Raw genomic sequence first — 26,100 nt, 5'->3', positions numbered from 1 at the left:
GCACTTCTATCGGTCTTCTCAGCAGTGCTAACTGTGAGGAAGTCCCCAAACACCACTTCAGCTAAGAAACCTGTACAAGCACAACACGACTGCTAAGCCAGCTGCCCAGTAGCTAAGAGAAATTCATCTTGCCTGGATTTCCCTTAAAGCTGAATTTCATTGCCCAGTTTCATGTAAGCTTACAGCACATGAAATAAAAGATTGGTGCCATCTGTCTGGCATATGTTAAGCAGAAAATATTTCTCTTGTATTATACAAAAAACACCTTTTTTTTTTTTTTTAATTATCCTAATATCAGATCTTAAAAAAATTCTGGAGTTTATGATGTGTCTAAAAAATGTAGTTTTAAAATCTCTCTATAATAAGGTTTTTAAAGTAGTTTATTCAACACAGAGAAGAAACTAGGAGAAAGGAGGGGGGTGGGGAACACAAGGTACTTGAAAGCAAAAAAAGAGGATAAATCCAAAAGATACTTTTTCCCCCATCATCTATTCCTAAAGACATTTCCCTTTGCCAAAGTAATGACTTGGTAATAAAATATGGGTTAAAGTGATTTCAGCACCTAGTTTTTTTTTTTTTTTCTTTTTTAAGGTAGTATTTTAATTAAGAAACCAAATAGAATTCTAATTAATATCTAATGAAATGATACAAGGATAAAAAAAGCACAAGGAAACTGAGTAGAGAATACAGATTCTTGTCTTACTGCTCTGTTTTCACAGAAAGCAAGATTTGCCTCAGAATTATATAATGGCTAGTGGAAATATGAATAGTTCTGTGTATCTTAAAACATTAATCTCTCCTTTCTAATCAATTCAGTTGTTTGGTTTGGGGGTTTTTTTGTTTGTTTTTTATCACTAGTGCAAATGGTAAAAGAGGCTTACTGTGAACACTGCTACTACAGGGACATGCTAACACTGAACAGAAATCATCCAAGATGGAGAGAACACAAACAAAAAATTGTTCTGTCATTGCAGTTTTAAATTTTATTTTGTGTTCCTGTCACCAGCTCTAAACTACATATGCCGCTTAATTGAGTTTATTTAGCACACACATAGTAACTACATTTGGTGTTTAAACCACGTAAGTCACCTAGCACAGAAGAACAGGGATTATGGCAGCTATTGTGATGTGTATCTTTGGAGTCTTCATGGCAGACCACTAGAAAGAGTTATTTGCTGCTAAGATATAGCCATCTAACCTATGGCTATGAGTGGAGGGAGATGCTTCATCCAAACCAGCAGCTGGAGGCACAAGCCCTCATCACTGTTCCCCTAGACACTTCCATGGTCTCTGGAAATTACCCACCTGTGGGCTTGTGTACTCATGCTCTCCAGGTAACATGGATGCATACTTTCTACTTTCTACTTATTCATTACCTCCTCAAGGACAGCAAATTCTAATTTTATCAGTTTTGTGCAATTTTTGAATCACATCTTCTAGAATCAGATGGCTTTAATAGCAAAACCATAGATATATTTCATAAACTTAGGGTAAGGCTTATGTTATAATTACACTTCTGTAAGCAGATTAAATATGTATGTTTATATATGTAGATATATAAAAATTCAGTACTAATTTAAATTTAACAGAACTTCTTCCTAGCATATTGTGGTACTTTTCACCTGATCTTTCCTATGTATCTTGACTTTATCCTGCTGAATCCTGTACTTCCTTTCTAATAGAATAGATACTTTAGAAAAATATCTGGTCCTTATCCATAGACACTCCACAAAAATAAAAGCTAAGAAAAATCAGCAACATATAACAATACCACAATACAATGATAAAGAAATATTTGCATTCAATCCTCTTCAACAAAATAACATCCAGTGTACTTAGATCCTTTCTCTTTTTAACAAATTTCTCAGCTGTAACCATATATAGTTATGAAAACGGTGTCTTAGGCCATATAGTCTTTTTAGCTTGATAAATGAAAGACGGCACCAGTTTTGGACAATTTCTGTCAGCTTGTTATTGTTATGAGTCTGAGGATTCATGAACTCCATCAAAAACCATGAATCAGTAATTCTTCTGCAAACCACCACAGAAAAATTATCCCCTCAGTTAGTGACCACAAGATAACAGGTGAAATCCAAACATGACCCTGAGATTAGCTCAGCTGGTTATAGCATGGTGTTAATAATGCCAGAGTGGTAGGCTGGATCCCTGTATGGGCCATTCACTTAAGAGCTGAACTTCGTGGTCCTTCTTGGTGCTTTCCATACGTGAAAGACTGTTCTGTGATTCTGTGATCTAACTGTAAATACTGCATTTCAAAGCTACTAAAGCATTTCAAGACACCATGCCAGTTTCAAATTGTACAGATTTTCTTCTGCCTATGCAAGAATTTGTGTACTCAGATTCTATCAGAAAACTATTTTTATGTCCTAACTGGTTTTGTGATCTTCCCATCTGCCTGACCATCCTTTGTTTTAGAGATTGATGAAGTTGACATCATTTTGCTGGCAAATCAACAGCTATATTATGTTTTCCAGGAAATAATACATTGCCTTTCCATCTGAAGAAGGAAAAGTCAAACATCATAAAGTAGTATTTTGTCTCATTTCTTCCACTGTAGAAATTAAGTTGGTCTTATTGTCCTCATAATAATGTACCACAGAATGTACCACAATTTGTTCTGAAGGCTTTGTTGCTCTAATAGTAGCAAATTAGTTTTTGTGTCTATACCCTAATAGGGGTTACTGTTTTGTAAAATAATATGGACATTTTTTACAAACGTTACAGTTTGTTACCCCATTTCTTTATGCTTGATGGGAGTGCATGGTTTGTGTCAAATAAACGAAAGCAGAACTTTTCCTCTTCACTTGCCTTCTCATCTCTTCATGTTTATCTGTCTAGTTTATAGCTCATCAGGCAGAAACTTTGGATTTTTTACTTTCTGTAAAGTGATTAGCATGCCTTGTTGATGAATAAAACATATTCAGAGCTTATATAATTTTACACCAAATGGTGCTGTTTGTTTTTTTTAACAACCTCCCCTCTTAAGATGTGAGAGTAATAATCAGTCTTCTTCTAAAAGGTAAAAAGAGTCAGTTCAAATGGACTTGTTTTCAGTGTTCAAATAAAGAAGTTACACAACAAAACTTGAGTGAGAGCCAATTCTAAAACTTACTGAATCATACTAGCTTTTATTTGATTTAATTTGATTTTTTATTTGTACCAGTTTTGACCAGTTCTGTACTCTTCTAGTAAAGTTGTTTGTTCAAAACTGACATTTCACTGATAAAAACTAAAGTATTTCTACTCAAGTACGTTAGGTAGTCATTACATTATTGTCACTTTTTGTCACACTAAACAGTGTTAAATATGTAGTTCTACCCTAGCTCTTTTGCTGAAAATTGCCATACATTAAGCAACAAAGTAATAATGGAATTCCTATGGTGCCTCTTTTTCACTCAGAGCTGAGACCACAATGTTTAGTTCAATAGTATGTATCAAATTATCAGTAGATGAGTATGAAGTTAATGTAAGGTTGTGACAGGACAAAAGAGCTGAAAAGTTTCAGCTGATGGAAACCTGAGAAGCAGAGAGCTGAAAAGATGCAGATCCTGTGACTCATTTACAATGCTTAATAACTATATGAAGAAAAACATGCACTTCCCATCTATTTCAGAAAATAAATTAATGTTTATCATCTATTGAAATAGGCTGTGATGAGTTTTGAATCTATGTATTTCAGGTTGCAGTTTTCTGGTTTCTGCATGCAGCATTTTCAACCAGATCAGGAGTAGAGAAAAATGAAAAAGACTGAGGGAGAAAACTTGTGCCCTGTTCTTTTCTCTGGTCCAAGAAAGAAATTTCTCTGCTTGAATGTAAAGAGGGATAAGGGACATAAAATTCATATATAGATATAGATACAGATATAGATGTAGATATAGATATAAATATATGTTGTATGTACAGATTTAGAATTTGACTGTACTAGTCAAATACCTGTATTTGACTGTAGTAGTCATACATTCATTGAACTATAGCTTGAAGAGGTATAGTCACCCTGATCAAGCAAAAAAAACCTAGGTCCTACCTATTTATTTTCTTGAAAAGATATATTTGAGTAATTCTCCTCCAGGAGTACTGTCACTAGTAAGGAAGTGTCCTTTTTAGAGAATTCAGGATTATCTTATGGACACTTCATTTCCTTGCAAAATGAGGAAGAATTATGATGAAAAATTTTAGTGAAAGCTACAGCATTGGTTTTATGAGATTTTCTTTAATTTCCTCCCTCTCACTGACAAGAAAATAACATTTTCCAATATATTGCTTTCTTGTGTACTTGCATTTGAATACATTTTTAGAGTAACTTTGAACACAGAAGTTACTTCCAGACATATATTTTGAGATGTTCATCAGTAATACTTTTCACCAATACACTAGAAAGAATGATATTTCTATATGATAATTGGGAAGAGAATTTACCTTTTGAAAATATGGAAATGAAATAGAAATTTCTGTTAACACACCATAACTACAAGCAGTCTTAATGATATAGTAAGGACGAGATCAATGTAAAATGACAGGAACCATGAGGAGATGCAAGTCACACAATTATTGGTGGTCTCTCATTTTCATTTTCCAGATGAATAGTGGCTGGGCACCATGACTTTTTCTTCCTACTGGAGAGCTACAGTATAAAAAGATATTCTGTGAGCAAGCTGGCAGAAAGCTAGAGCATTGCAAAGGCTGCTATTGTTACCATGCAGATGATTCTGTGATTCCATGGAAGTTCACAACTTGTTTAAGAGACAAAAGAATACTGGGGAGAGAGTGAATGTTTCTTGCTTTGAAAATCATAAATAATTCTAGCTGGAAATAAGGATTTTTGTATTTCAGCATAAATAAAGACCATAGTTCAAATGCAGAGGTTTTTATGCTTTCACTCTATCTACTCCTAAAATAGTGCCTGTACAGAGAAAGATCTGCCTTTTTCGCTAAAGGACTAATGAGCTGTAATTTCTTCCAAATGTGTCATAAAATGGATAAAATAATAATACTTTTACCTTTATTAGTTTGGCTTGCCATCTCTTGGTATTGAATTCAATTTAATCTCTGCAAACCATCAGCACAAATGACAAATGCTCAAATAAAAAAAGGAGAGCCTTCTCCAAAAATCTTCTGGATCAGAGACTCTGGACTTCCACTGTTACAAGTACTAATCACATCATTTCCCTTGCTTAAATGTGTTGTGGTCCCTTATTAGTTCCATTGCAATACAACTTAGAAAATCTCTTTGATAACCAAGGATCTTATCATTTTCACCTGGTTTCTTTTGAGTCCTCATCATTGTCCAAACTGTGTTCCTTAGATGCAATATCGTTATTCCTTCCCTGGGATTTATGCTCTCTACAGATATTAAAAGTCACATCTCTTTTTTTTTTTTTTTTTTTTTTTTTTTTTTTTTTACTTAGAATATTCCTTTTTTTTTTTTAAGACCTCTGCTCCCTTCATAAACCATGAGTGTTTTGGTAGTTTATGAATTATCAAGAGGAAAGTGGGAGAGAAAGTAGAAAACTCAGATTTGTAGTCAGGCTTTGCTTTCATTTCCAAAACAATTATTTTAATAATATTCTTCTGAGTAGAATTCAAGTGTATAATCAATTAAATCACACTGAAATAAAGTAGTTCGTGTGAATAGCTGAAGTGAAAACCCAGCCAGAACTATTAGAAAACATCATATATTTGCAGGAAGAAAACCTCTTGACAGAATTCTGGGTTCCCAAAGACATAGAAGTTCAAATGAAATGGTTCAAGGCAGAAGACCTGTACATCCAAAATGATTCCACCAGTGTCTTGCTATCAGATCTATGACTGAAAAATAAAGTTCAGGATCTGATGTACCATGTCACTCTCTGGTTATATCTGCTGCTCCAAGCCTAGTATTATTAACTCTCATATGACAAGAGCTTGAGAAAGCAAATGCACACATGTGTTAGAAGGGATATTTGTCAAGAGGAGTAAGCATTAGTTTTATTATACTGGACACTAGACCTTATTTAATGAAACTGAGAAGTCACTGAGTAACTATAGACAAAGACAGTTGGGTTTATGAAGCGGACAGAGGTCTTAAATAGCAAAAAAGTAAGATTCTTAGTCAAAAAAAAAAAAAGATGAGAGGTGGTTTTTTACATAAACCTCTTTTGCCCATTAAATGTATCTAAAATTCAAACTATGAATTCTTGGGTCCTCTTCCAGACAGATCTGTTCTTGTCCTAAATGAGGGTTTTGCATAAAAGTTCAGAGCCCCTAGCGTTTGTGTATGCTACTGGAGGCCACAGGCAAAAGCCTAAAGAATTCCAATTCCTACATTTATACAATCATCATTAGCATACTTAAATAAATTTAGTTGCTTTGATTAATTTCTGTTCACTGTCTAGAACTGAAGAAGACAAGATTATAGTGAAAGTCCTGTTACTTGTAACTCTAGGAAGAAAAAGCAAGTGGAATCTTTTTGGTTTTTATCACAGGAGAATAATGTAGCTAATTATGACTACGCATTAGAACAATCTATAAGAAATTTATGGCTCTGAATGTATCCTATTTCAGATCTTTTACTAGCTTAACTTATTTACAACTTATTTACATCACCACTTTCCCCATAACAGGTTTTCTGTAAGTTCAGAGAGCACTTCTAGGCTTCTAACTGCCTCTTGACTTGAAAAGTAAACTCAGCTTAATATTTTAATGAAAAATGAGGAAATGAAATATAATGCTGCTTTCATTCCTTAGTGTGCATCTATTAATTAATAAAAATAATCCTGCAGTCAGGAATTGCCTTCATATTTGACTTGTATACAATCGAGTGAACCACGGATGCTCAGCAGCGAGGTGGAGCAGCAGGAGGCATTGTGTAAAACGTCTCACAGCAGATTACATTACTCTCTGCATGGAGAACTGAGCAATCTGTCATGCTCCTTTAAAGTTTTTACTTAGCAGCTCTGTCGGCTACTGCTTAACAGTGGCAGAAACGTTATTCCACCTACACTTTGGACAGAGGTTGCCAGCTGGGAACATATTTACAGCAAAATAGGGGACATGATTTTATGGAGTCCTTTTGCATACTCTCAGAAACAGGCTCTCTCTTTATTACTTCCTTTCTTAACTGTGTTTGGGGATCTAGCTCCAAATACATTATTCATAAAATGGTTTATATGTGTGTGTTAAATCAAATGAAAAGCTTCCCAGGAGAGGAAAGTGTCCTAATAATGTACACTTATTATGGGAAAGGACATTACAAAGGAAAAGTTACCACATCTACATCTTTTTAACATTACTCTGAGTGGCTCAATAGAAACTAGAAGGTTGAGAAAAGAGAAAAAACAGATGACTTTAATTCTGACAATTCTTTTTAGCTGAGTGTCTTTGCATCTAGGTTTATAGAAACTCCAGGTTTCCTCTATTGCAACTACAATCAGAAGAGTACAGTTATGAACCTTTTTTGAGACACCAAATGCATGAGCAGTGTTTATTGACACATGTCATGGAAGAGTACTCATCCACCTAAAATATATGTTCGTAATTTGCACAAATAATTGAAAACTCTCCTCTGTTTATCAGGGAAGATTTTCTGAATAGCCCCAAACGAAACACATACACTACTTATATGGAATAAAACTAATATTTAAAATAAACTAATAAGCAAGAGAGACTCTGTTGACAACAACTTAAGAAGATCTTAGGACTACTGAAATTAATGGAATTTAGCCAGTAATTTTTCAATCCATCCCTGACTTGCTAGCTTACAATGGAACTAACAGTCCACTTTGTTTTGCAGCTAGTAGAATGATTTAGGACCTGCATAAAGTTGTGTAACTTTCTGTATACATATATTTGAGCCATCAATGTTACCCATATGTTTTACAAATACTAAGTATGTTAAAATGAACAGACTTCAATCAACCACGTTTGAAAAATAGCAGATTTTTTTGGTATGATTTCTTCTGCGTTCAATGATTTCTTATATTTTTTTATTAAAAATGTTGGGAGAATACTGTGGACTGAAAGTTATGTTAATTTTAAAATATTTCAAAGTATATTTTTGTTTAATTCTGCTTTGACTGAAACAAATTTGTGAATGAAATATAAAATAACCCATATTATACAAGACAAAGTACGGTCTCTGTAAGCCCAGGATTGAGCCTCTGTACTTTTAAGAAGTAACAAAGACTGTTAGGACAAAATGGGTTCTTTTGGACATTAATTTCCTCTGTAGGCATGAGTCAAGTCAGATATCAAAAATATCCCATTTTTGAAAGTACAGATATATTAGACAATAAATCTCCAATTCAATACACATATAAGTTCTCCAGCTTGTTACCTGTGTGTGTCACAGTGATGTTTTCTATTAGAAATCTTTTTGCATTATTAGTTCCATTCTGCAGAATGGGAAGAAAGATCAAAACATCAAACTGATAGTTTAAAATCTGAGGGAGTCTGCAATAGAAAACAAATTTTAATCCAAATTGCCCTCATGGCATTTTAGTATAGTAACCACTGGAGAATCTGTCCTCTCTAGAAGTTCTGTCCTTACAATTTCAGTAATTTCTTCTTGCCTGAATTACTACAGACATTTGAAGTCTTCCAGCTTGTCCTTCTAAGACCATATTTAGCAAGGAAAGAAAGACAGAAAGACATGCATGGGGATGAAGGGCCTTCAGAGCCACATTCACAAAGGGTGTTGGCATATCTGTTGCAACTCTGCAGTGGCTGCAGTCTGCTTCACCCTCACACTTAATGTTGCATCCAAATTTGTCCTAAAAATTCTGTGCCAAATTTGCTTTCTCAGCTCACAATGGCTGGAGCTTTTTTATGTGCATCTGTGAGTGTGTGTGATCTTGTAGGGAAAAAAAAAAGAACTAAGAGCAACAACATGGAAAATTTATCTTCTCGTAGAAGCAAAAGGAGGAGGAATACTGAATGAGGAGACTTACCAGAATACATTTGCAATGTTCAGGAAGTAAAACTTGAGTCCTTTTCAATCAGATCATCATAGAATGGCCTGGGTTGGAAGGGACCTTAAAGATCATGTAGTTCCAACCCCCCTGCCATGGGCAGGGACAACTTTCCCTAGACCAGACTCCTCAAAGCATCATCCAATCTGATTTTGGACACTTCAAGGTATGGGGCATCCACAGCTTCTCTGGAAAATCAGTTCCAGTGCCTTAATACTGTCCCTGCCCAGCTCCATGGGGTCCTGCATGCCCCCACAGAAGCACGGGTGGGTTCAGTGTTACAGTCGGTAGCAAAGAATCGAGAAGGGCCTTTGTGTGCGTTCCGCCAGGAGCATTTACTGCTGCTACACTGTCGAAGGTTGCAGAGGCCAATACCAACATGATCCTGAAACTCACAGTTTTATCTGGGGGTGGGGAAAAGGCAGGACTAGGGAACAGGGACCAGCGGGGAGCTCTGGGGGAGTGACGAGGGGTAGAGGCCGACAGCCAGCCGGGGAATCCAAACTGGGATAGATTAACATAACAGAACAAGCATCCTGGGAGAAGCCTTTCTGGCCACCTGTCATAGGTTAGCAAGCATAGTCCCGGAAGGGATGTCCTTGCTAAGGGGTGCTTACAGTTTCCTCTGGGAACTGATAGAACCTATCAGCTGGCCAGTTTGAATATGGACAATTCTCTAAGCCACTTAAAGTTGTGATCACCTCTGTGATCCACATTTAAGAATAGGCAAACTCCCCCTCCAAGCTCTCTCTCGTTTCCGGCGCTGGGACAGGTGGCTGCGGGGCGTGGGCCCGGCCAGGCCCTGCTTGGGCCAGGCCGGGCCGGGCCACGGCCATCCTGGAGCCATGGACCTGTTCCAGCCGTGGAACCCCCCCCCACTGCCTTGCCGTGGGCAGCCGGAGCAGCTCGGCTCTCCCCCCTCTCCACTGCAAAAAGAAAAATTCAACATTCCAGCTGCAAAGCTGCAAGGCCGAGGTGAGATTAACCCTTTTATTGCTGTGAAGAGCTGAAAACCTGAGGGAAGAGAGAGAGGAGATGCTTAAAGCTGAAATTCTGTTGTGAAGCTATGATATATCAGAGTATCCTGTTGTAATTTCATGAAGATATGGGGGGTGGAGTGTTCAACTCGTGAGCAGAAGCACCTGCGCTGAGATAGGCAGATGCTGACGCAGCTGTAATTTCATGAGAAGTTTGGACAGGGAGAGATGAACCAGATGAGGACTTTTGATCCAAACGGGAAAGGAGAAAACCTCAGTTCCTAGAGATGCTCCCAGAGATAGTCCTAAAGATGAAGATGATGAAGACCCTTTGCTCCCAGGGAAGGAGAAGGGCCTCTGTTTTTGTTTCTGAACGGCTCAACCTTAAAATTGTACCCCAAAAAACTTCAAGAGTGGACCCTCGAAAGCAGTTGCGGGAAAAGCTGCAAGTCGGGGGAAGGGACTCACATGCAGGCAGAGAGACTCCTCTTCCTAAATGGACTGAACGATATTTGGAAGTGGGCGGCTGTCTCGTTGTGATAATGTTTTCATAGCATGAGCAAGAAGAGACTTCTCTTTCTAAATGGACTGAACAAGGTTATTATGGAAGTGGTAAACAGACTGAACATCTTAAGGGTTGTCTTTGAACATTGTCAGTGGGAGAAGGGAGGAAGGTGGGGGGAGGAGGAGAGTTCTGAAGGTGGTATAATTTTTTGTTCCTTCTTTTAGGTCTGTTAATAAACTTCTTTATATTCTTTCAAGTTTGGTGCCTGTTTTGCATTTCTCCTAATTATTATCTCACAGCAGATAAACAGTGATGAGTATTTTGGACCAAACCACTACACTAAATTGGTGTTTCTGCCCGGTTACAAACTGAACCCACGACACCACCCTAACATGAAGTGGTTCTTGTGGTACTGGGGACTTGTCTCACTGAAAACTCTCTGTCCCTTGTAATGTATGTTCACCGGCCACCACAGTGCCTCACCACCCTCACAATAAAGCATTTTTTCCTACTATCTAATCTGAACATACTCTCTTTCAGTTTTAAACCATTCCCCCATGCCCTGTCACTATATGCCCTTGTAAATAGTCTCTCTCAATCTTTCTTCAGGTACTGGAAGGCTGCAATTAAGTCACAATGAAGCTGTCTTTTCTCCAGGCTGAACACCCCCAATTCTTTCATCCTTTCCTTGTAGGAGAGGTGCTCCATCCCTCTAATCATCTTGAAGGCCCTTCTCTGGAATCACTCCAACTATGTCCTTCTGTGCTGAGAACCCTAGAGCTGGATGCAGCACTCAGGTGGGGTCTCACCAAAGCAGAGGGGCAGAATCACTTCCTTCAACCTCCTGGCCATGTTTCATTTGATCATATGTCAATAAAACAAAATATATTCATTCCTTTCTGGAGGTATCTAACAGATACTTAATGGGATGCTTTTTATCAGTTGTAAAGCTGAAAGTCCAAGCAAGGAGTTCTCCTGAAGAGTTCCCATTTTATCAGAAAAAAATTCTGATGGTATACTTGAATGTTTATGTCCTGTTTTATACTTCTTGGCACTGTGGTCTTCCTTCTGCTGCTTCTGGTAGAAAAATAAGTTCTTGTTCTTGTTACAAATGCATGGCCCTGTATTTCAAAGGACAAACCAACATTAGGCTTGCATGCTGTATTAGTAAGGGCAAGGTTAAGTATGTTTAAAGAGATACTGTCTATTAGTCTGAAGTGAATAACCATGGAGATGCTGGATTTCTGCCCAGAGATAAAAAGCAGCTAAGCTACCTCTTCAACTACACTGATTAATTATGTATAAGTCTTAATATTAATTGTGTGGTTTTGTTCATTTGGTAAAAGTGGGGAGTTACAGACAATTTATTCAATTTGTAGTAAATAAATAAGTGAATATTTAATCCCAAGTTTATTGGGTAAACTCAGATCACAGAAAAGCTGTGATCAAACTACAGCTATGGATTCTGGCATCACCTAGCATGAATGTATTCCACCTAACAAAACACTACAAATTTTTTGTCATTTGATTTCAAATAGAAATAATGCAGAAGGGCCACTGATGATACTTTCAGAATTATTTATCCGTTCTTAAGGAAAGTTTTTAATATGCTTTTGAGGATGTATTAGTTCTCTTAAATGTCTGACATGTCTAAGGCGATGATCTCTTCATTTCAGTTACATTTCAATATGTTGGGTTATGACTTAATTTGATGCCTTCTGCTTTTATTATGATGACAATCAGTGAATTACTTTTGTTAACCTATTCTATGCTAATTTATAATTTGTGTTGGAGCTTCATCGTCAGCAAGGCTATAGCATATCCTCCTTGACCTGATTATAAAAGGGTTGTCAAATTTCAGTGATCAAACAACAAGGTTATCCAAGTTGTTTTACTCTTCTAATACGAATCATTTGAGATGCATGTTAGGGCTTGACTCAGAGTTTTGTTCAAGCTTTAAAATACAAAGTAATCTTTGGGAGCAGATCCCTGACCTTCTATTCAGGACTGCTATTTAAGTCAGGGAGCTGTCTAACTACAAATGGAAAAGGACTTCAGAACTTGCTTACTTTGAAAGTGTGAATATTTAGACATTTATAGTCGTCCCTTTTGCCATGGAGCGGGTAACTTGGTAGCATACATTCTAGAATGGTGATAAAATAGAATGAACATAAGGAAGACAACATCCACACGCTTCCATGTCTCTACAAGTGTCTAGCACCACCAGAATACTTACATTTATCTTCTCCATTAGTTCTTCACTTATTTTTTTCTCTTGTTCACTTGCACAACATATGGGAGAGGGTTGAATTTATTCTTGATTGCATAATCATTATAATTAGTCCCTCACCTCATCAGCCAAGAGGTTGTAGAAATAACCTCCAATTTGCTATGCACAAAATAGATGATCTCAGAATTTTTCTTTATTCAAATGCTGTCATTATCATATTTCATTATAAAGTTATCCCCTGCTTGTTTTAAATCCTGAGCTGTTCCAAGTCCTGGCATTCAAGAACAAGCAGTATTTGCTCTGAAGAGCTGTGCTGTACCATAGCACAGTGTATTATCAAGTCATTCAGGATCCATAGCTTGGTTAGTGCTGAAAGCCCCATATCTACGTTTCAGTGTTTTACCTCAGACAAGACATATCCTGTCCCCATGGATAAACAGTCCTCCCCATGTAACTGAGTTCAAGCTGTCTGAAGGACTGAACACGTCTTAATGGGGTGGAAGTACATTTGTCCATCTGAAGCAGACATCCTGGCTCAGTTTCCTCTGAAAGGTATCCTCTTTGCAATCTCTGAAGCAATTCTGGAAACCATCTAATCTGCATAATGATTGAGGAATTTGCTTCAAAACAATTTCATTTGCTGCTGCACCAAAACTCACATGTAAATGCAGACTCAAGTTTCCAGATCATGGTACAACCCTTTTAGTGTTTATCATAAAAGTATTAAACTTCTCAGCTATAAATTCTGTAATGAGAATGCCATACCTCTCAAATACCATATGGGTTCAAAAATTTTTCAGTAACTGATACAGACATCGACTTTATTTTAAACTGGTTACATTACAGTATATTTTTCAAAGTCTACAAAAAATTTTAATCCCTCTTTTCGTCATCACATTGTATCTGTGGTGAAATTTCATTCTTGCACAACTGGATAGAAACACCGGTTCCATGGGAAAAAAGTCAAAAAATAACCCATTAATTTTTAGTCAATCAGGAACAAATAACTATTCAATATTCTGCCCACACCATATAACAAACAAACAACATATGTTCACAAGAAATAATGGTGTGAACCATTAGTCACAAAATAGTTCACACATGAAATATATCAGTTTTCAAAGCTGAGATAGAGTCCAAAATAAGATAATTAGCAGCACCACCTACAGTGGTGAAAGAAAGTTCAGGAAAGTTCCAGATAAGTGGAGAAACTGAGCAAGAGGAAACCTTCCAAAGAATTCCGATGAGAACACCATGATGTAAAAGTTACACTAAAAAGTGCAATTGCTGCCTTTTCTCACTAGAGGGGAGTAAGTCTTAATACTCCTGGGAGGATGCTCTGCAAGTGCACTGGTTGGAGAAAAGGTATCAAATGTTTATCCATATCTGGGTATGTGTTTTGCCATATTTTCAGGACTACTTATGCACTAAATAATACTCCACACACACATAAAAAGGCCGTAATCAATGCTACAGAGTTGAGTTGGAGGCCTGTTACTAGTGGTGTCCCCCAAGGTTAAATACTGGGCCCAAACCTTAATGACTTGGATGAAGGGGCAGATGCCTCCTCAGAGAATTCACTGATGACACAAATCTGGGAGGAGTGGCCAGTCCCCCGGGGTGCTGTGCACCCATTCAGAAGGACTTTGACAGGTTGGAGAAATGAGCAGAGAGGAACCGTCTGAAATTCAACAAAGACACATGCAGGGTCCTGCGCCTGGGGAGGATTAACTCCATGCACCACTACAGGCTGGAAGCCAATCTGCTGGAAAGCAGCTCTGTGGAGAAGGACCTGGGGGTCCTGGTGGACAACAAGCTGTCCATGAGCCAGCAGTATTTCCTTGTGGCCAAGAAGGCCAATGGTGTCCTGGGGTTCATTAGGAAGAGCATTGACAGCAGATTGAGGGAGGTGATGCTGCCCCTCTGCTCAGACCTGGTGAGGCCACATCAGAAGAGTTGTGTCCAGTGCTGGACTCGTCAGGAAGAGAGAGACTTGGAGCTCCTGAAGCATGTCCAGCAGAGGGTAACAAAGCTGATTAAGGGAAGGAAGCATCTCTGTTACAAGGAAAAGCTGAGGGAGCTAGGCTGGTTCAGCCTTGAGAAGAGACAACTGAGAGGGGATCCATCAATGTCTATAAGTATTGGAAGGGAGGGTGTCAAGGGGATGGAGCCAGGCAATGGTGGGGGTTCCAAGTAATAGGACAAGAGTCAAAGGCAGAAACTGATGCACAGGGTGTTTGAGCTCAACATGAGGAGGAGTTTCTTTATTCTGCAGGTGACCATGCACTAGGATAAATTGACCAAAGAGGTTGTGGAGTCTCCCTCACTGGAAACATTCAAGAAACATCTAGACACAATTCTGTGCAAAGTGCTCAAGGATGACCCTGCTTGAGAAGTCATGTTGGACCAGGTGACCTACTGTGGTCCCTTCACATTTTGTGATTCTGTGATAACGAATCTGAGAGTGAAATTGAGCAAAAAGCAAAAGAGAGCATGTTTAAGTTGTGTAATGAAGTACACTATCTTTTGCACTAAGATTAAATGAGGCCTTAGGCAATAGCAGCCTCCTTCCCATTGTAGACTCTATTTCCTTGTGATATAGATGTACTATGATCCACAAGGTCACTGCCAGCTATGATTTTCTCATGGTGGAATGGGAGAACCTGTGATTGTACTTCCTTTAAAAGCACTCAGCTACAAATAACACTAAGAGCTACAAGTTAAAAAAAAAAAAAGTGGTTTTTATGCAGTAAGTCACTCATGTTGAAATTTTCTACATATTCCCACTAGCATTCTGCTGGGAAGAGAGAAAATAAAGGAATCCTTGCAAATAATTAAATATAATTAATTAATTATGAGGAAGGCATAGTAATGTACCTCCAGAGTGCAAGTGCATTGCATAGCTTGCTAATTTTGCTCTACTCTTTTTGTTGGTTTTTCTTTGGTTTTGGTTGGGGCTTTTTTTTGGGGGGGAGTGGAGGGTTGTTTTGTTTGCTTGTTTTAGTCTTGGATTTTCTTTTGTTTTGAAATTTTACACTTTGTTCTCAAGCCTGGATTGTCTTTTAATTGAATGAGTGTAATGTGATTAAATGCCTCAGGAAATCTGGACTTATTGGATTCTTTGGAGAAAAAGTCTGAATATTTAGGTGTAGAAGAGAGTGGTATTTACTAGTACGAGTCACTTTTTGTCCCTTCCTCTAGGCAGCCTGAAAGGGGAATTCTCGGAATTCCTGTAGGATGACAGATATATTTTTGACCGCTATTTTCACACTGTTTTTACCAAGATTTTCATTAAATTTCATATCTAATCTCCAGCAAGATGGACAAACAGCATTAATTTGCTTTGTCCGCACAAATATGTATAATTAAAAGTTCTAAAGCTTCATACGCTTTACCCTTGGATTCCCAGAGTAATACAAAAGCAAGCCTTTGTGTCTGCATTTGAGGAATAAATTTCTTCTTTACAACCTTTGCAACCTAATCCACCCTTCTGGGAAAACCATTCCATAACATATTTACTTGAAAAATGTGAGGAAAGAAAATAACTGGTAGCATAGCACACAGAAATTCAGGTTTCTGTTAATAGCCTCTATATAACAGTTTGAAAATGTGCAGATTGCACTGAAGTTAATTTCAGAGGAATCCTGTCTCCAAGTAGTACTCATACTGAGCAGCTGGAGAACGAAGAATGACAGAGATGTGAATTTTGGATTGCTGTGTTTGTTGCTACAAGAACTTGGTTGATTTGGCAATCTGATAACAGAGGAATACACAGAAGAAAGCCTGAAGCCAAATCACAGTCAGAAGTAGTTATGAGGCAAATTACATTTCCTTTCTGTCTTCAGAGTGAACAAACCTAAATGCAGTAGCTTTACTGACCTTGTCACTGACTCTGGATGTAGCAGCTTCTGAAAGTGAAAATAGTTCTAATGCAGTAGCTTAGTTGTAATGATACTAGAATGATAAAACTTAAGCTATGATCAAACAAGCAAGGCACTCTTTTTAGAGTACATTTTTTCCTCCCAAGTGTAACAGAAGCAGTAGTATGGTAGCAATGTAAAGAGGAACTTCCAGTCAAGAATGAAAAGCAAAATAAAAAAGAGCAGCTTTTCAGAGGGCAAGAACTCAATTGCTGTATCTTTACATTCAACCACCTATTTCAAAATTATCAAGTTCTTTCTTAGTTTTATGTTTTAATATCATAAACTCTGTTTACAGAAACTTCAATGAGATGATAAATGTGTATCTAAGTGAGCAGTGATCCAGAACAGAAGGCACTGGTCAATGTAAAAGTAACACCAATGTATTGTCAGAAATCTTCAAGGAATTTTTTGGATAAGAATAAATTTCTTGTCAATCCCAGACAAGACAGAAACCTTCAAATGAACATCACACAGGTTCCCAAAGAGATTATAGACTCTTTCAATCACCATAGTGCAAGACTCAAGAAAAATTATAGTTTAAATTTTAACATGAATTTTGGGTTGGTTACTTTCTGAAAGACGGTAATTTTCATTGTCAGTTCTTTTCTCAAAATTTTTGTCTACTTTGTAAATATGGTTCTCCTCAAAGTATTCAATTCAACATCTCCTCAAAGTATTCAAATCTCCTTTTTCATGTTTGAGTATTTACAGAGCAAAAATTGAAGTCCAAAAAGGCTCTGTTTAAAAAGATTTTTAAAGGAAAATGCAGAACATATTAACACAATATGCATTTGTTTTTCCACTAATCCCCAAACATATACATAATGTCTGCAGTATTAGAGCCAGATTTCAATAATTTGATCAGATCTCTAGAGATACTGTTGTTGTTTATGAGCTTGTGAAAAATACAGTAGATATGTTCTGTATCTCTCAGTGCCTAATTACCTTGAAAAACCTGGTCAATTACCTCCTCACCATTTTTAATGGGGATGCCCTTCCTGTGTTTGTATTAATCCTCCCAATGCTACATGAACAGAAAAAGAAAAAAATATTCCTAATGAAGCAGCATATCTTGCAGTAACTCATGAATTTCAAAGCACCACATGCTTACAGATCTAGCTAATTAGGCACTCAGACAATGCTAAAGCAATCTCAGTGTGCAAAGAGACAAACATGTGAAATGAAACATATTTGCCTCTGTTCATCTATTTGTCTTGTTTTGCTCTTCTCCTTTTTCTACCCCTCTGACAAGCTGCTCTTTTTCATTTTGTTTTTCATGCTTGACTGGAAGTGCCTACTTCACGTTGCTACTGTACTAGCCACACTTCTGTTATTATTGACAAAACATAAGCTCTTTTTACTGCCTTGTCTGTTTGGTTGCAGCTTAGCTTCTACCAGTTTAGTATCACTTCAGTTAAGCTGTTATGTTAGAACTGTCTGCACCTTCAGAAGCTGCCATACCCAGGGTATTAGCCAAAGTACTATGTATTTGGGTTTAAAACTTTTGCAACTTCTACCTGATTTTTAGCAGTGACAATATTTCAACTCCATAAAAAAATATAAAGTTTTAGTTTGGTTTCTGTGTGTTCCCAGACTCCTTGTGTCTAGTGTGTTTTTCAGAGCTCTTCTATCATACTTTTTTCTGTATCATTGCTGCTTCCATTTACAACAAATTATAGTTGAGAATTTCCTTTTACAGGATAATTCACAATTTCAAGAATTCCCCCATTTAATATAAAGGAGTAAGCAAGGAAAAAAAAGATCCATTTAAATTTACATTTCCTTCTATCAACAGTATAGTTCTGAATTCATTTGATAATCCACATTCTTTTCCCATACAAGCAACTTCTCTTGGACTGCCATATAGTTAGAGAAAACTTTCCTGCCTGAAGAGCTCTGGCCCATGAAAAGAGAACTTAACAGTCACCATTTGTAAAATAAATTTTTGAAAATGGACAGTTAAAATCATGTTGTATATTATCTTTCTTCCACTGAATTTTATGATCCTATTGCACTCATATTCCAAGATACAGTTTTGGATAATTAAATGGCATCACTCTAGATGTATCTAAATGGTAATCAATCAGCCAGAGCTGATTTTCAGGTCGGCTGCTGGGCTTGGCTTTCTTGTGGATACATTCTTCTCCCCCAACCTTGTTGACTTCTCCCTAGACCTGAGATAATTGCACAATAGTGTCACATCCATCCTAGCTCAACTTCCCTTAGGCAGCTTAACTCACAGTCCAGAGTTCCCCTCAGGAGGCATATTCAGGGAGAGGTGGGCTTTGGTGGTCACAGCTTCTTTATACAGTTTTACCATAATGGGCAAAAGTCCTTCCTAACAATATTTAAGCCATTAACCATAGCATTTCAGTCTCTCACTGTGAGTGATCTCCCCGTCTATCTCAACCCATGAGCTCCTCCATCATATTTTCTCTCCCATTCTTCTGAGAAGATGGATAAGGCAGCTTGGTGAGGACACCTGGCAGACAGCAAAGGTCAATCCACCACAGTCCCAAACAAACGTAACTGGAATCTGATAGTTTTACCATATGGAATAACTTTTTGTCTCTTTAAAAGCTCTTCTTTCCCTTTGGTTTTTAGAGGAAATTCAAGTTTTTTGTTATTTTCATTGAATGTCTAACAATTGGTATTACTTATTTTTATACTTTTGCTAATTAAAATTCTGGACACCTGTTTGTTCTTTTTATTTCCAATTTGCACATTACCTGTGTTGCTTTAAATTGTGCTAACTCTCAAATATCCTTACATAAAATTTAAGCAAATAAAAATGTGACATCTATAATTTCTGAAATGCAATTTGTGATTAGATTTAAATTTTTAAAAGTAAATTAGGTTGAGATACAGGTGATTCTTAAAGTACACGTAAATATTTTCATTTGATTATAAAAAGTAACTATGTTGACAAGCAATATGTTTGAAAGTGAAAGTGAGATTATGAAAAATTAATGTAATCATTGAACTGCTTGATAACTCTTGAAAATGTGATAATAAAATAAATCAAGGAGATGTCATTTTGCAGAGCAGAAAAATCAAGGTTTGGGCAAAAAGTAAAAGTTGTAAGAAAATCAAATGCTGTTATGGAAAAGAAAATGCTGACATAATAAAATATAAACTTTAGACATTTATTTCAGATAGACGTATCACATAAAATTCCCATGCATATGGGCTTGGAACATTTTACCAAAATAAATTGCTTCAAGGTGATTAACTGGAAATATCCATTGGTTTAAAATGGCCCATTAATGCTTCCTAAATACATGTTCTGTCATGAACATGGGCTTTCCTAAGTGATCTAGTAAATTAAATTCTTCACTCCTTCCTCCATGTCATGTTTCCAGACCTTAGCTTCTAAAATTTTGTAGAAACCCAAAATAAAACCAAAGCCAAGCTCCTGCATAAAGTTCATATATATCCACAAGGAAGAGTTAAGAAAGATTCAGCCCACGGTAGAAGGATTGTTCTCTACCAACAATGTACTTTCCTTTCAGTAGGTACTTTCTTTTTGTTGGATTCTATAATCATAGAATGGTTTGCCTTGGAAGGGACCTTAAAAATGGTCAGGGACATCTTCCACAAGACCAGGTTACTCAGAGCCGCATCCAGCCTGGCCTTGAACACCTCCAGGAAGGGGGAATCCACCAGCTCTCTGGGCAACCTGTTCAAGCACCTCATCTACCTTACAGTAAAGAATTTCTTCCTAATATATAGTCTAAACCTGCCCTTCTTCAGCTAAAGGCCATTTCCCCTTGTCCTATCCCTACATGTCCTTGTGGAACATCCCTCTCCAACCTTCTTGTAAGCCCTCTTTAGGTACTGGAAGGTTGCTCTAAGGTCTCCCTCAAGCCTTCTCTTCTACAGGCTGAACCACCCCAACTCTCTTAGCCTGTTTCCGTAGGAGAGGTGTTCCAGCTCTGTGATCAGCTTAGTAGCCCTGCTCTGGACTTATTTGGACTAGGTCCATGTCTTTCTTGTTTTGGGAGCTCCAGCACATCAATCAAAGGTGATGATGTTAAAACAGTCATTCAGAATGTGGAAGGCATAAGATCTGTGCTATGTGCAGGTTGTGAAGCCATACGTCTCACATCCCAGGAAAATGTGTAAGCATAGAGAGGACTGAAGCACACTCTTCCTGTTCAAACACACATAGTAGATGGAAGAGTCAGAGGAGGAGGAAAAGGAAAAAAAGATCTAGTAGCTGTACACTTAGGGCAGTTGTGTTCAGTTCTCTGCACTCGTGTTTGAGAATCTTTAATCCAATTATGTAGATTGAAATATATGAACAGTAAGAGTGAAAGGAATGAAAACACTTCTTGTCCATCTAAGTAAACCCAGTGGTAAATAAGAATTAGTCTGCTCATATCTTATACCTTCTGAAGCAGTTCCTTTTCCATTCGCCTTACAAAACAAAACTAGAAAAGGCACATCTACATAGCTATATTTAGGGAAACAATCAGGATCTTTGATTAAGAATCAGCTCTTCAATTCTGAAGCCCAGAAAAGTTATATTGTTTCTCTTTAACATCAGACAACTCAGACCACAGACGAAGAGCTCCACATTTTCTTGCATCCATACATACCAGTGCTGAGGAAGGGTGGGATAGACAGGAAGCAGTCCAAGGACTAGGGCCAGTCTGCAAAGTTGTCTTTCCTGCCTCCTGGGGCTGAGAACCTGAGGGGAAATGAAAGGTAAAGGAGGAAGTAAAAAATCTATGCCATTTTTGGTTCAAAGACAGTATGGTACAAGCAATATGAAATGGTTTGTCCATCAAATATGTGGCTAAGCTTCCCAAATGCATGATAACTGTTTATCATTTTTTCTTGCACAAAGTGAAATGTCATTGCCCATAACAGAAAAAAGAATGCTTTTTCTGGTAGAGGGACAAAAATTTTCATGGAGGTCAAGACTTGGAGACAGCAGAGAGCAATAAAATCAAACGGGTAAAAACTACTAATCTTCATCAATACTGGAACAGGGAAGACAGTTATGCTATCAGAGTTCAGACTACAGTCTCAATGTTACTAGAGAGAAAATTAAATATTCTTTTCCTTGTAAATTGAAAGCATCCGTATCATAGGGCATGTATTTAAAATATGTATGTGGTTATGCGCTTTGAAGGCAGCTCTAAATCTTGAAGTATGACAGTGTTTTTAATATTGTCTATCTTAGTGTATGTACTATTTAATTGACTGTAGAGAGTCAGTGATTGATCAGGTTGCATCTTACAGGCAAAACAATATTTAGTTTTACCTGTAGCTGAGCTATACTGATCGTCATTTTATTATAGATACCATTTTTGGCTGAATAATTTTCAAACTTACAAGAAAATGAAAGAAAATACAGAAGAAACAAAGGACAGAGTAGAGCTTGTCAGACATGGATGACAGAGAAGTAACTCTGAATAATTTGAACAAAATTTAGTTAGATTATACATACAGAAAGAGCAAAGTTTAATCTTTCAAAGAATAAATGACAAAGGTACTATACTTCAGTCCATGCATTGAATTAAGGACAAATCTTTGGAAAGATGAATGTAGAAAAAGATGGAATACAGGACAGGAAACAGAGAATAAATAAATACTGTAATAATTATGAATGTTAGGGAATAGCATTTCTGAGAAGAGTTTATTGGCTTCATTTTAGATGTGACTGAATGTTAGTTATGACTGAAATCTCAGGAAAATGTTGTAGTCAGTACAAATGGATGAGATGGGGCAAATAAAATAGGAAAATAAAAAAGTTCATTTAACTAATGCAAATAAAGCAGAGGAAATGAAGTAGTGATAGGTCAGAATCTGATACATAATACAAAGGATGTAGTGGCAATCACTACAGTTATGAGCATATTATTAAGCCAGCTCAACAATAGTTACAGAATTACAGAATCAGAGAATCAATCAGATTGGAGGAGACATTTGAGATCATCAAGTCCAGCCTATGACCAAACACCACCATGTCAGCTAGACACTGAGTGCCACATCCAGTCTTTTCTTAAACACCTCCAGGGATTGTGACTCCATCACCTCCTTGGACAGCCCATTCCAGTGTCTCATCAGTCTTTGGACATCAGGACTTCTTCCTGATGTCCAAATTAAACCTCACCTAGAGCAGCCTAAAGTCTGTGTCCTCTTGTCCTATTGCTGGTTGCCTGGGAGAAGAGACTAACCTCCTCCTTTCCGGGAGTTGTAGAGAGTGATAAGGTCACCCCTGAGCCTCCTCTTCTCCAGGCTAAATAACCTCTACCTCCCTCAGCTGCTCCTCCCAGGACTTCTGCTCCAGATCATTCACCAGCCTTGTTGCCCTTCTCTGGACATGCTTCAGCACCTCAACATCCTTCCTGAGCTGAGGGGCCCAGAACTGGACACAGGATTCAAGGTGTGGCCTCTTCAGTGCCAAGTACAGGGGAAGAATGACTTCCCTGGTCCTGCTGGCCACACTATTGCTGATACAGGCCAGGATGCCATTGGCCTTCTTGGCCACCTGGGCACACTGCTGTATCATGTTCAGTCTGCCGTCAATCAGCACCATCATCAGGAGGTTTTCCTTGCCCCTCCTTTTGCTAACAATGGATAATATTTTTATTATCCTTTACAGAAGTGGCCAGGTTAAGTTCTAATTGAGCTTTCGCCTCTTTAATTTTTTTCTGCATGACCTAACAACATCCTTAAACAATTCCTGAGCTGCCTTTCCCTCTTTCCAAAGGTGATACACCCTCTTTTTTTTCACTGAATTCCTGCAAATGCTCTCTGCCCAGCTAGGCCAGTTGTTTACCCCACCAGCTCATCTTTTGGCACAATGAGGTGATCTATGAGGTGATCTTGTTCCTATATGGACTTAAAATTTTAAACTTCCCTGTTCTGCCACAAGACACAGGAATATTACTTTCCTATTACTTATTCATCATTTCTACTGCTTGTTTTTCAAAGTCAAGGTAACTTTTTTGTTGGTTTTGTGTAGTATTTTGACAAAAAAAAAAAGATGCAGGGTTTAAAAATACAGTATTGAAATACTGTAGCATAGGTCTAATCAGATAGGAGCTGGAACTGACCAAATTAAACTCATTCTTGGATATCATAATTCTTTCATATTTCCCCTTTTATGGGAGGTGATTGAATGTCCTCTATGCTACCTACTTGGGACATTAGATCACATTTTATTCAGATTTTTAATTAAGCAGTGTCTGTGGTAGCCCTATTATGAATTCATTAGCATGTCAATAATAATATTAAGCAGTTTCCCCTCCTGAGAGTTCAAAACACTTAGTTAAAAGGGTAATAATCACTAGTATTGTTTTAAATGTCGGTTAAATACAGCATAAGACATTGAACTGACACGCTGAATGTCAGAGTCAGCAATGGCGCTACAGATAAATTCTGGGTACACTAAACCTCAATTAAACCAGAAACACTGGTTCAGATTCCCTCCCAGGGCACACTATACCATTTTATTACAGGGCTTCACTCTTTTTAGAAATTTGCCTTTGAAAATGAAAATGACTTGGCACTGGACTAATTAGAGAGGAAACTGATAACTGAATACGAACATTAAAGCTAAACACAGATATATTTCTGTATTGAAGGCTGCTGATTTCTTTGCACTTTTGTATGTTGCATGTAAAGTAAGGATATAGGAAAATATATCTGCGCCATTGAATAAAAGTTAGCTTGTACCTAAGGAGAATGATTCCTTGTACTTAAAGAATCTAAATTTTATTTTGGGTCTGACTCAAATGTTCTGTGTGATTTAGAACTACCTTTCAGCCTCACTGAGATGTAGTTGTTCTGCAAGTAAAGGTTTCTAAATGTCTCTGAGACAGAAATAGAATTGCTAAAAATGTTTTGGATCAATGTTAAAGGCTCAGCGATATTTTTAGCAAAAGCAGTACATATTTTGCTTAAACAAAAATGTTGCATCAATACTATGCTATCTGCCTCAATTTTTTTTTTTTGCCTATTTAATACAAACAGACATTATTAATACAGTTCTGTCAAGCATTATTAGGAAATATTTTTATTAAGTGATTAACAAATTTCAAACTGTACATGTGTATTAGAATTTATAGTAGATTTGTACAATAACTTGAATGTTTCTAATCTTGTCTTTTTTATATAATTATGAATTTTTCTTCATATTAGCTAAAAAAATATAGGGGATCTTTTTTTCTAGTGCAAACACCTGTGCCTCTAATTATTAACCTGCAAGACTGTATTGCTTGTCTTACAAATAAAGATCAGAGACACAATCCATAACACAACCAAATATAGCATGATACCAAAAGCTGCATCACAGGAAAATAAAAGAGTGATTGAGCAAAGAAAAGGAACAACACGATCATGCAGAACTACAACAATGAAGAAAAGTTATTAAGTAAGATAAAGCATAACCTTATTATGCAGTCTCTAATCCCCAAAGATTTGCAAAGCATTTTCCCCATCAAAAGTTTATCTGAAAATTTTTCACTACATAGCTCCTTTCTCTACAGCAGATTGACCACCGGCATAATTTGGTCCAGCAGTTTTTAATTCTGAATGTAAAAATAACGAAGTTTTATTATTTCGTTGCCAGGTGAGTATATATGCTAATAACCACATGAATTCAGGTTTTTTTCAAGCTGCAAGTTCATGTTAAAATTGATTTTTAGGAGTCTTTTGACTCCTAATCAAGGAAGGACTTAGAAAACTGTTTGAAGGGGTATTATGTATTTAATGAAGAAATATTGTTAGACAACAGTCTAGTTTAGCCAATCTTGCACTTAAATATTTACTGATGTTGAGAATACTGAATAAAAAATTGGATGTGATGTTGAAATTTTTACACCTCTAAACCATGTTTCTGACAAGCCTGCAAATTAGCTTATAATTAATTAGAGCAAATAAAAAACAACACTCCAAAGACTTTGCAGGTTTTTTTGATTTTTATAGAGATGGTTGGAAGTCTAGAGTAACTGTTTGTTCTCAGGCCTAAAGAAAAAGCCAAGAAAATATTCAAGGTTACTGAAGCTTTCTAAAGGAATATAAGCAAGCACATCACACATTGTGTTAAAAGATTCAAAAGATTACTAAGCCTTACTTGGCTGACATATTTTTGCAAAAAGCATGTGGGAAAAATACAAGCCTGATCATTTTTGTGTACACTGTCAATATAACAACAAGCAGTAAAAAGTTTAATAACAGAATAAATCTTATTAACATGCCTAATATTATACAACAGCTGATAGGATACTTACAACTTGAAACATAAAGAATGTAACCAAACAAAGTACCAATATATTTGGGTCTTTGAATTTGTGGTTCCTGTTGAAAGTGGTATTGGAATCTGACCTACATTAAGAGACAAAGAAAAGGGGAGAGAACTAATTCCTTATCAGATACTTTTGTATCATGTAAATTGATACTTTGCTTTAATCATTGTACTGAAGTATTGCTGTCCAAAGTTTCTTCATCATTTTCACAGTACTCATGAAAACTAGAAAGACAG

The 26,100-nt window shown here is 37.1% G+C and overlaps 1 long non-coding RNA gene across 1 annotated transcript in view; it reads right to left on the bottom strand.

Moving 5' to 3' along the window:
- The window catches only part of LOC121659194, a 63,357-nt gene that overhangs the window by 21,219 nt on the left and 16,038 nt on the right, over positions 1–26,100 (bottom strand). The window contains exon 2 of the long non-coding RNA XR_006014202.1: positions 21,203–21,294. This is a non-coding gene — a long non-coding RNA (uncharacterized LOC121659194). The remainder of the gene's footprint in view (positions 1–21,202; positions 21,295–26,100) is intronic.

This window comes from Corvus kubaryi, unplaced genomic scaffold (genome assembly GCF_017639235.1).
Source record: "Corvus kubaryi isolate FWS band 111438036 unplaced genomic scaffold, C.kubaryi_AGA036_p1.0 split3-73, whole genome shotgun sequence".
Classification (NCBI taxonomy): domain Eukaryota; kingdom Metazoa; phylum Chordata; class Aves; order Passeriformes; family Corvidae; genus Corvus; species Corvus kubaryi.
Note: the sequence above shows the minus strand (reverse complement) of the source record. Positions and strands in the feature narration are given on the sequence as shown.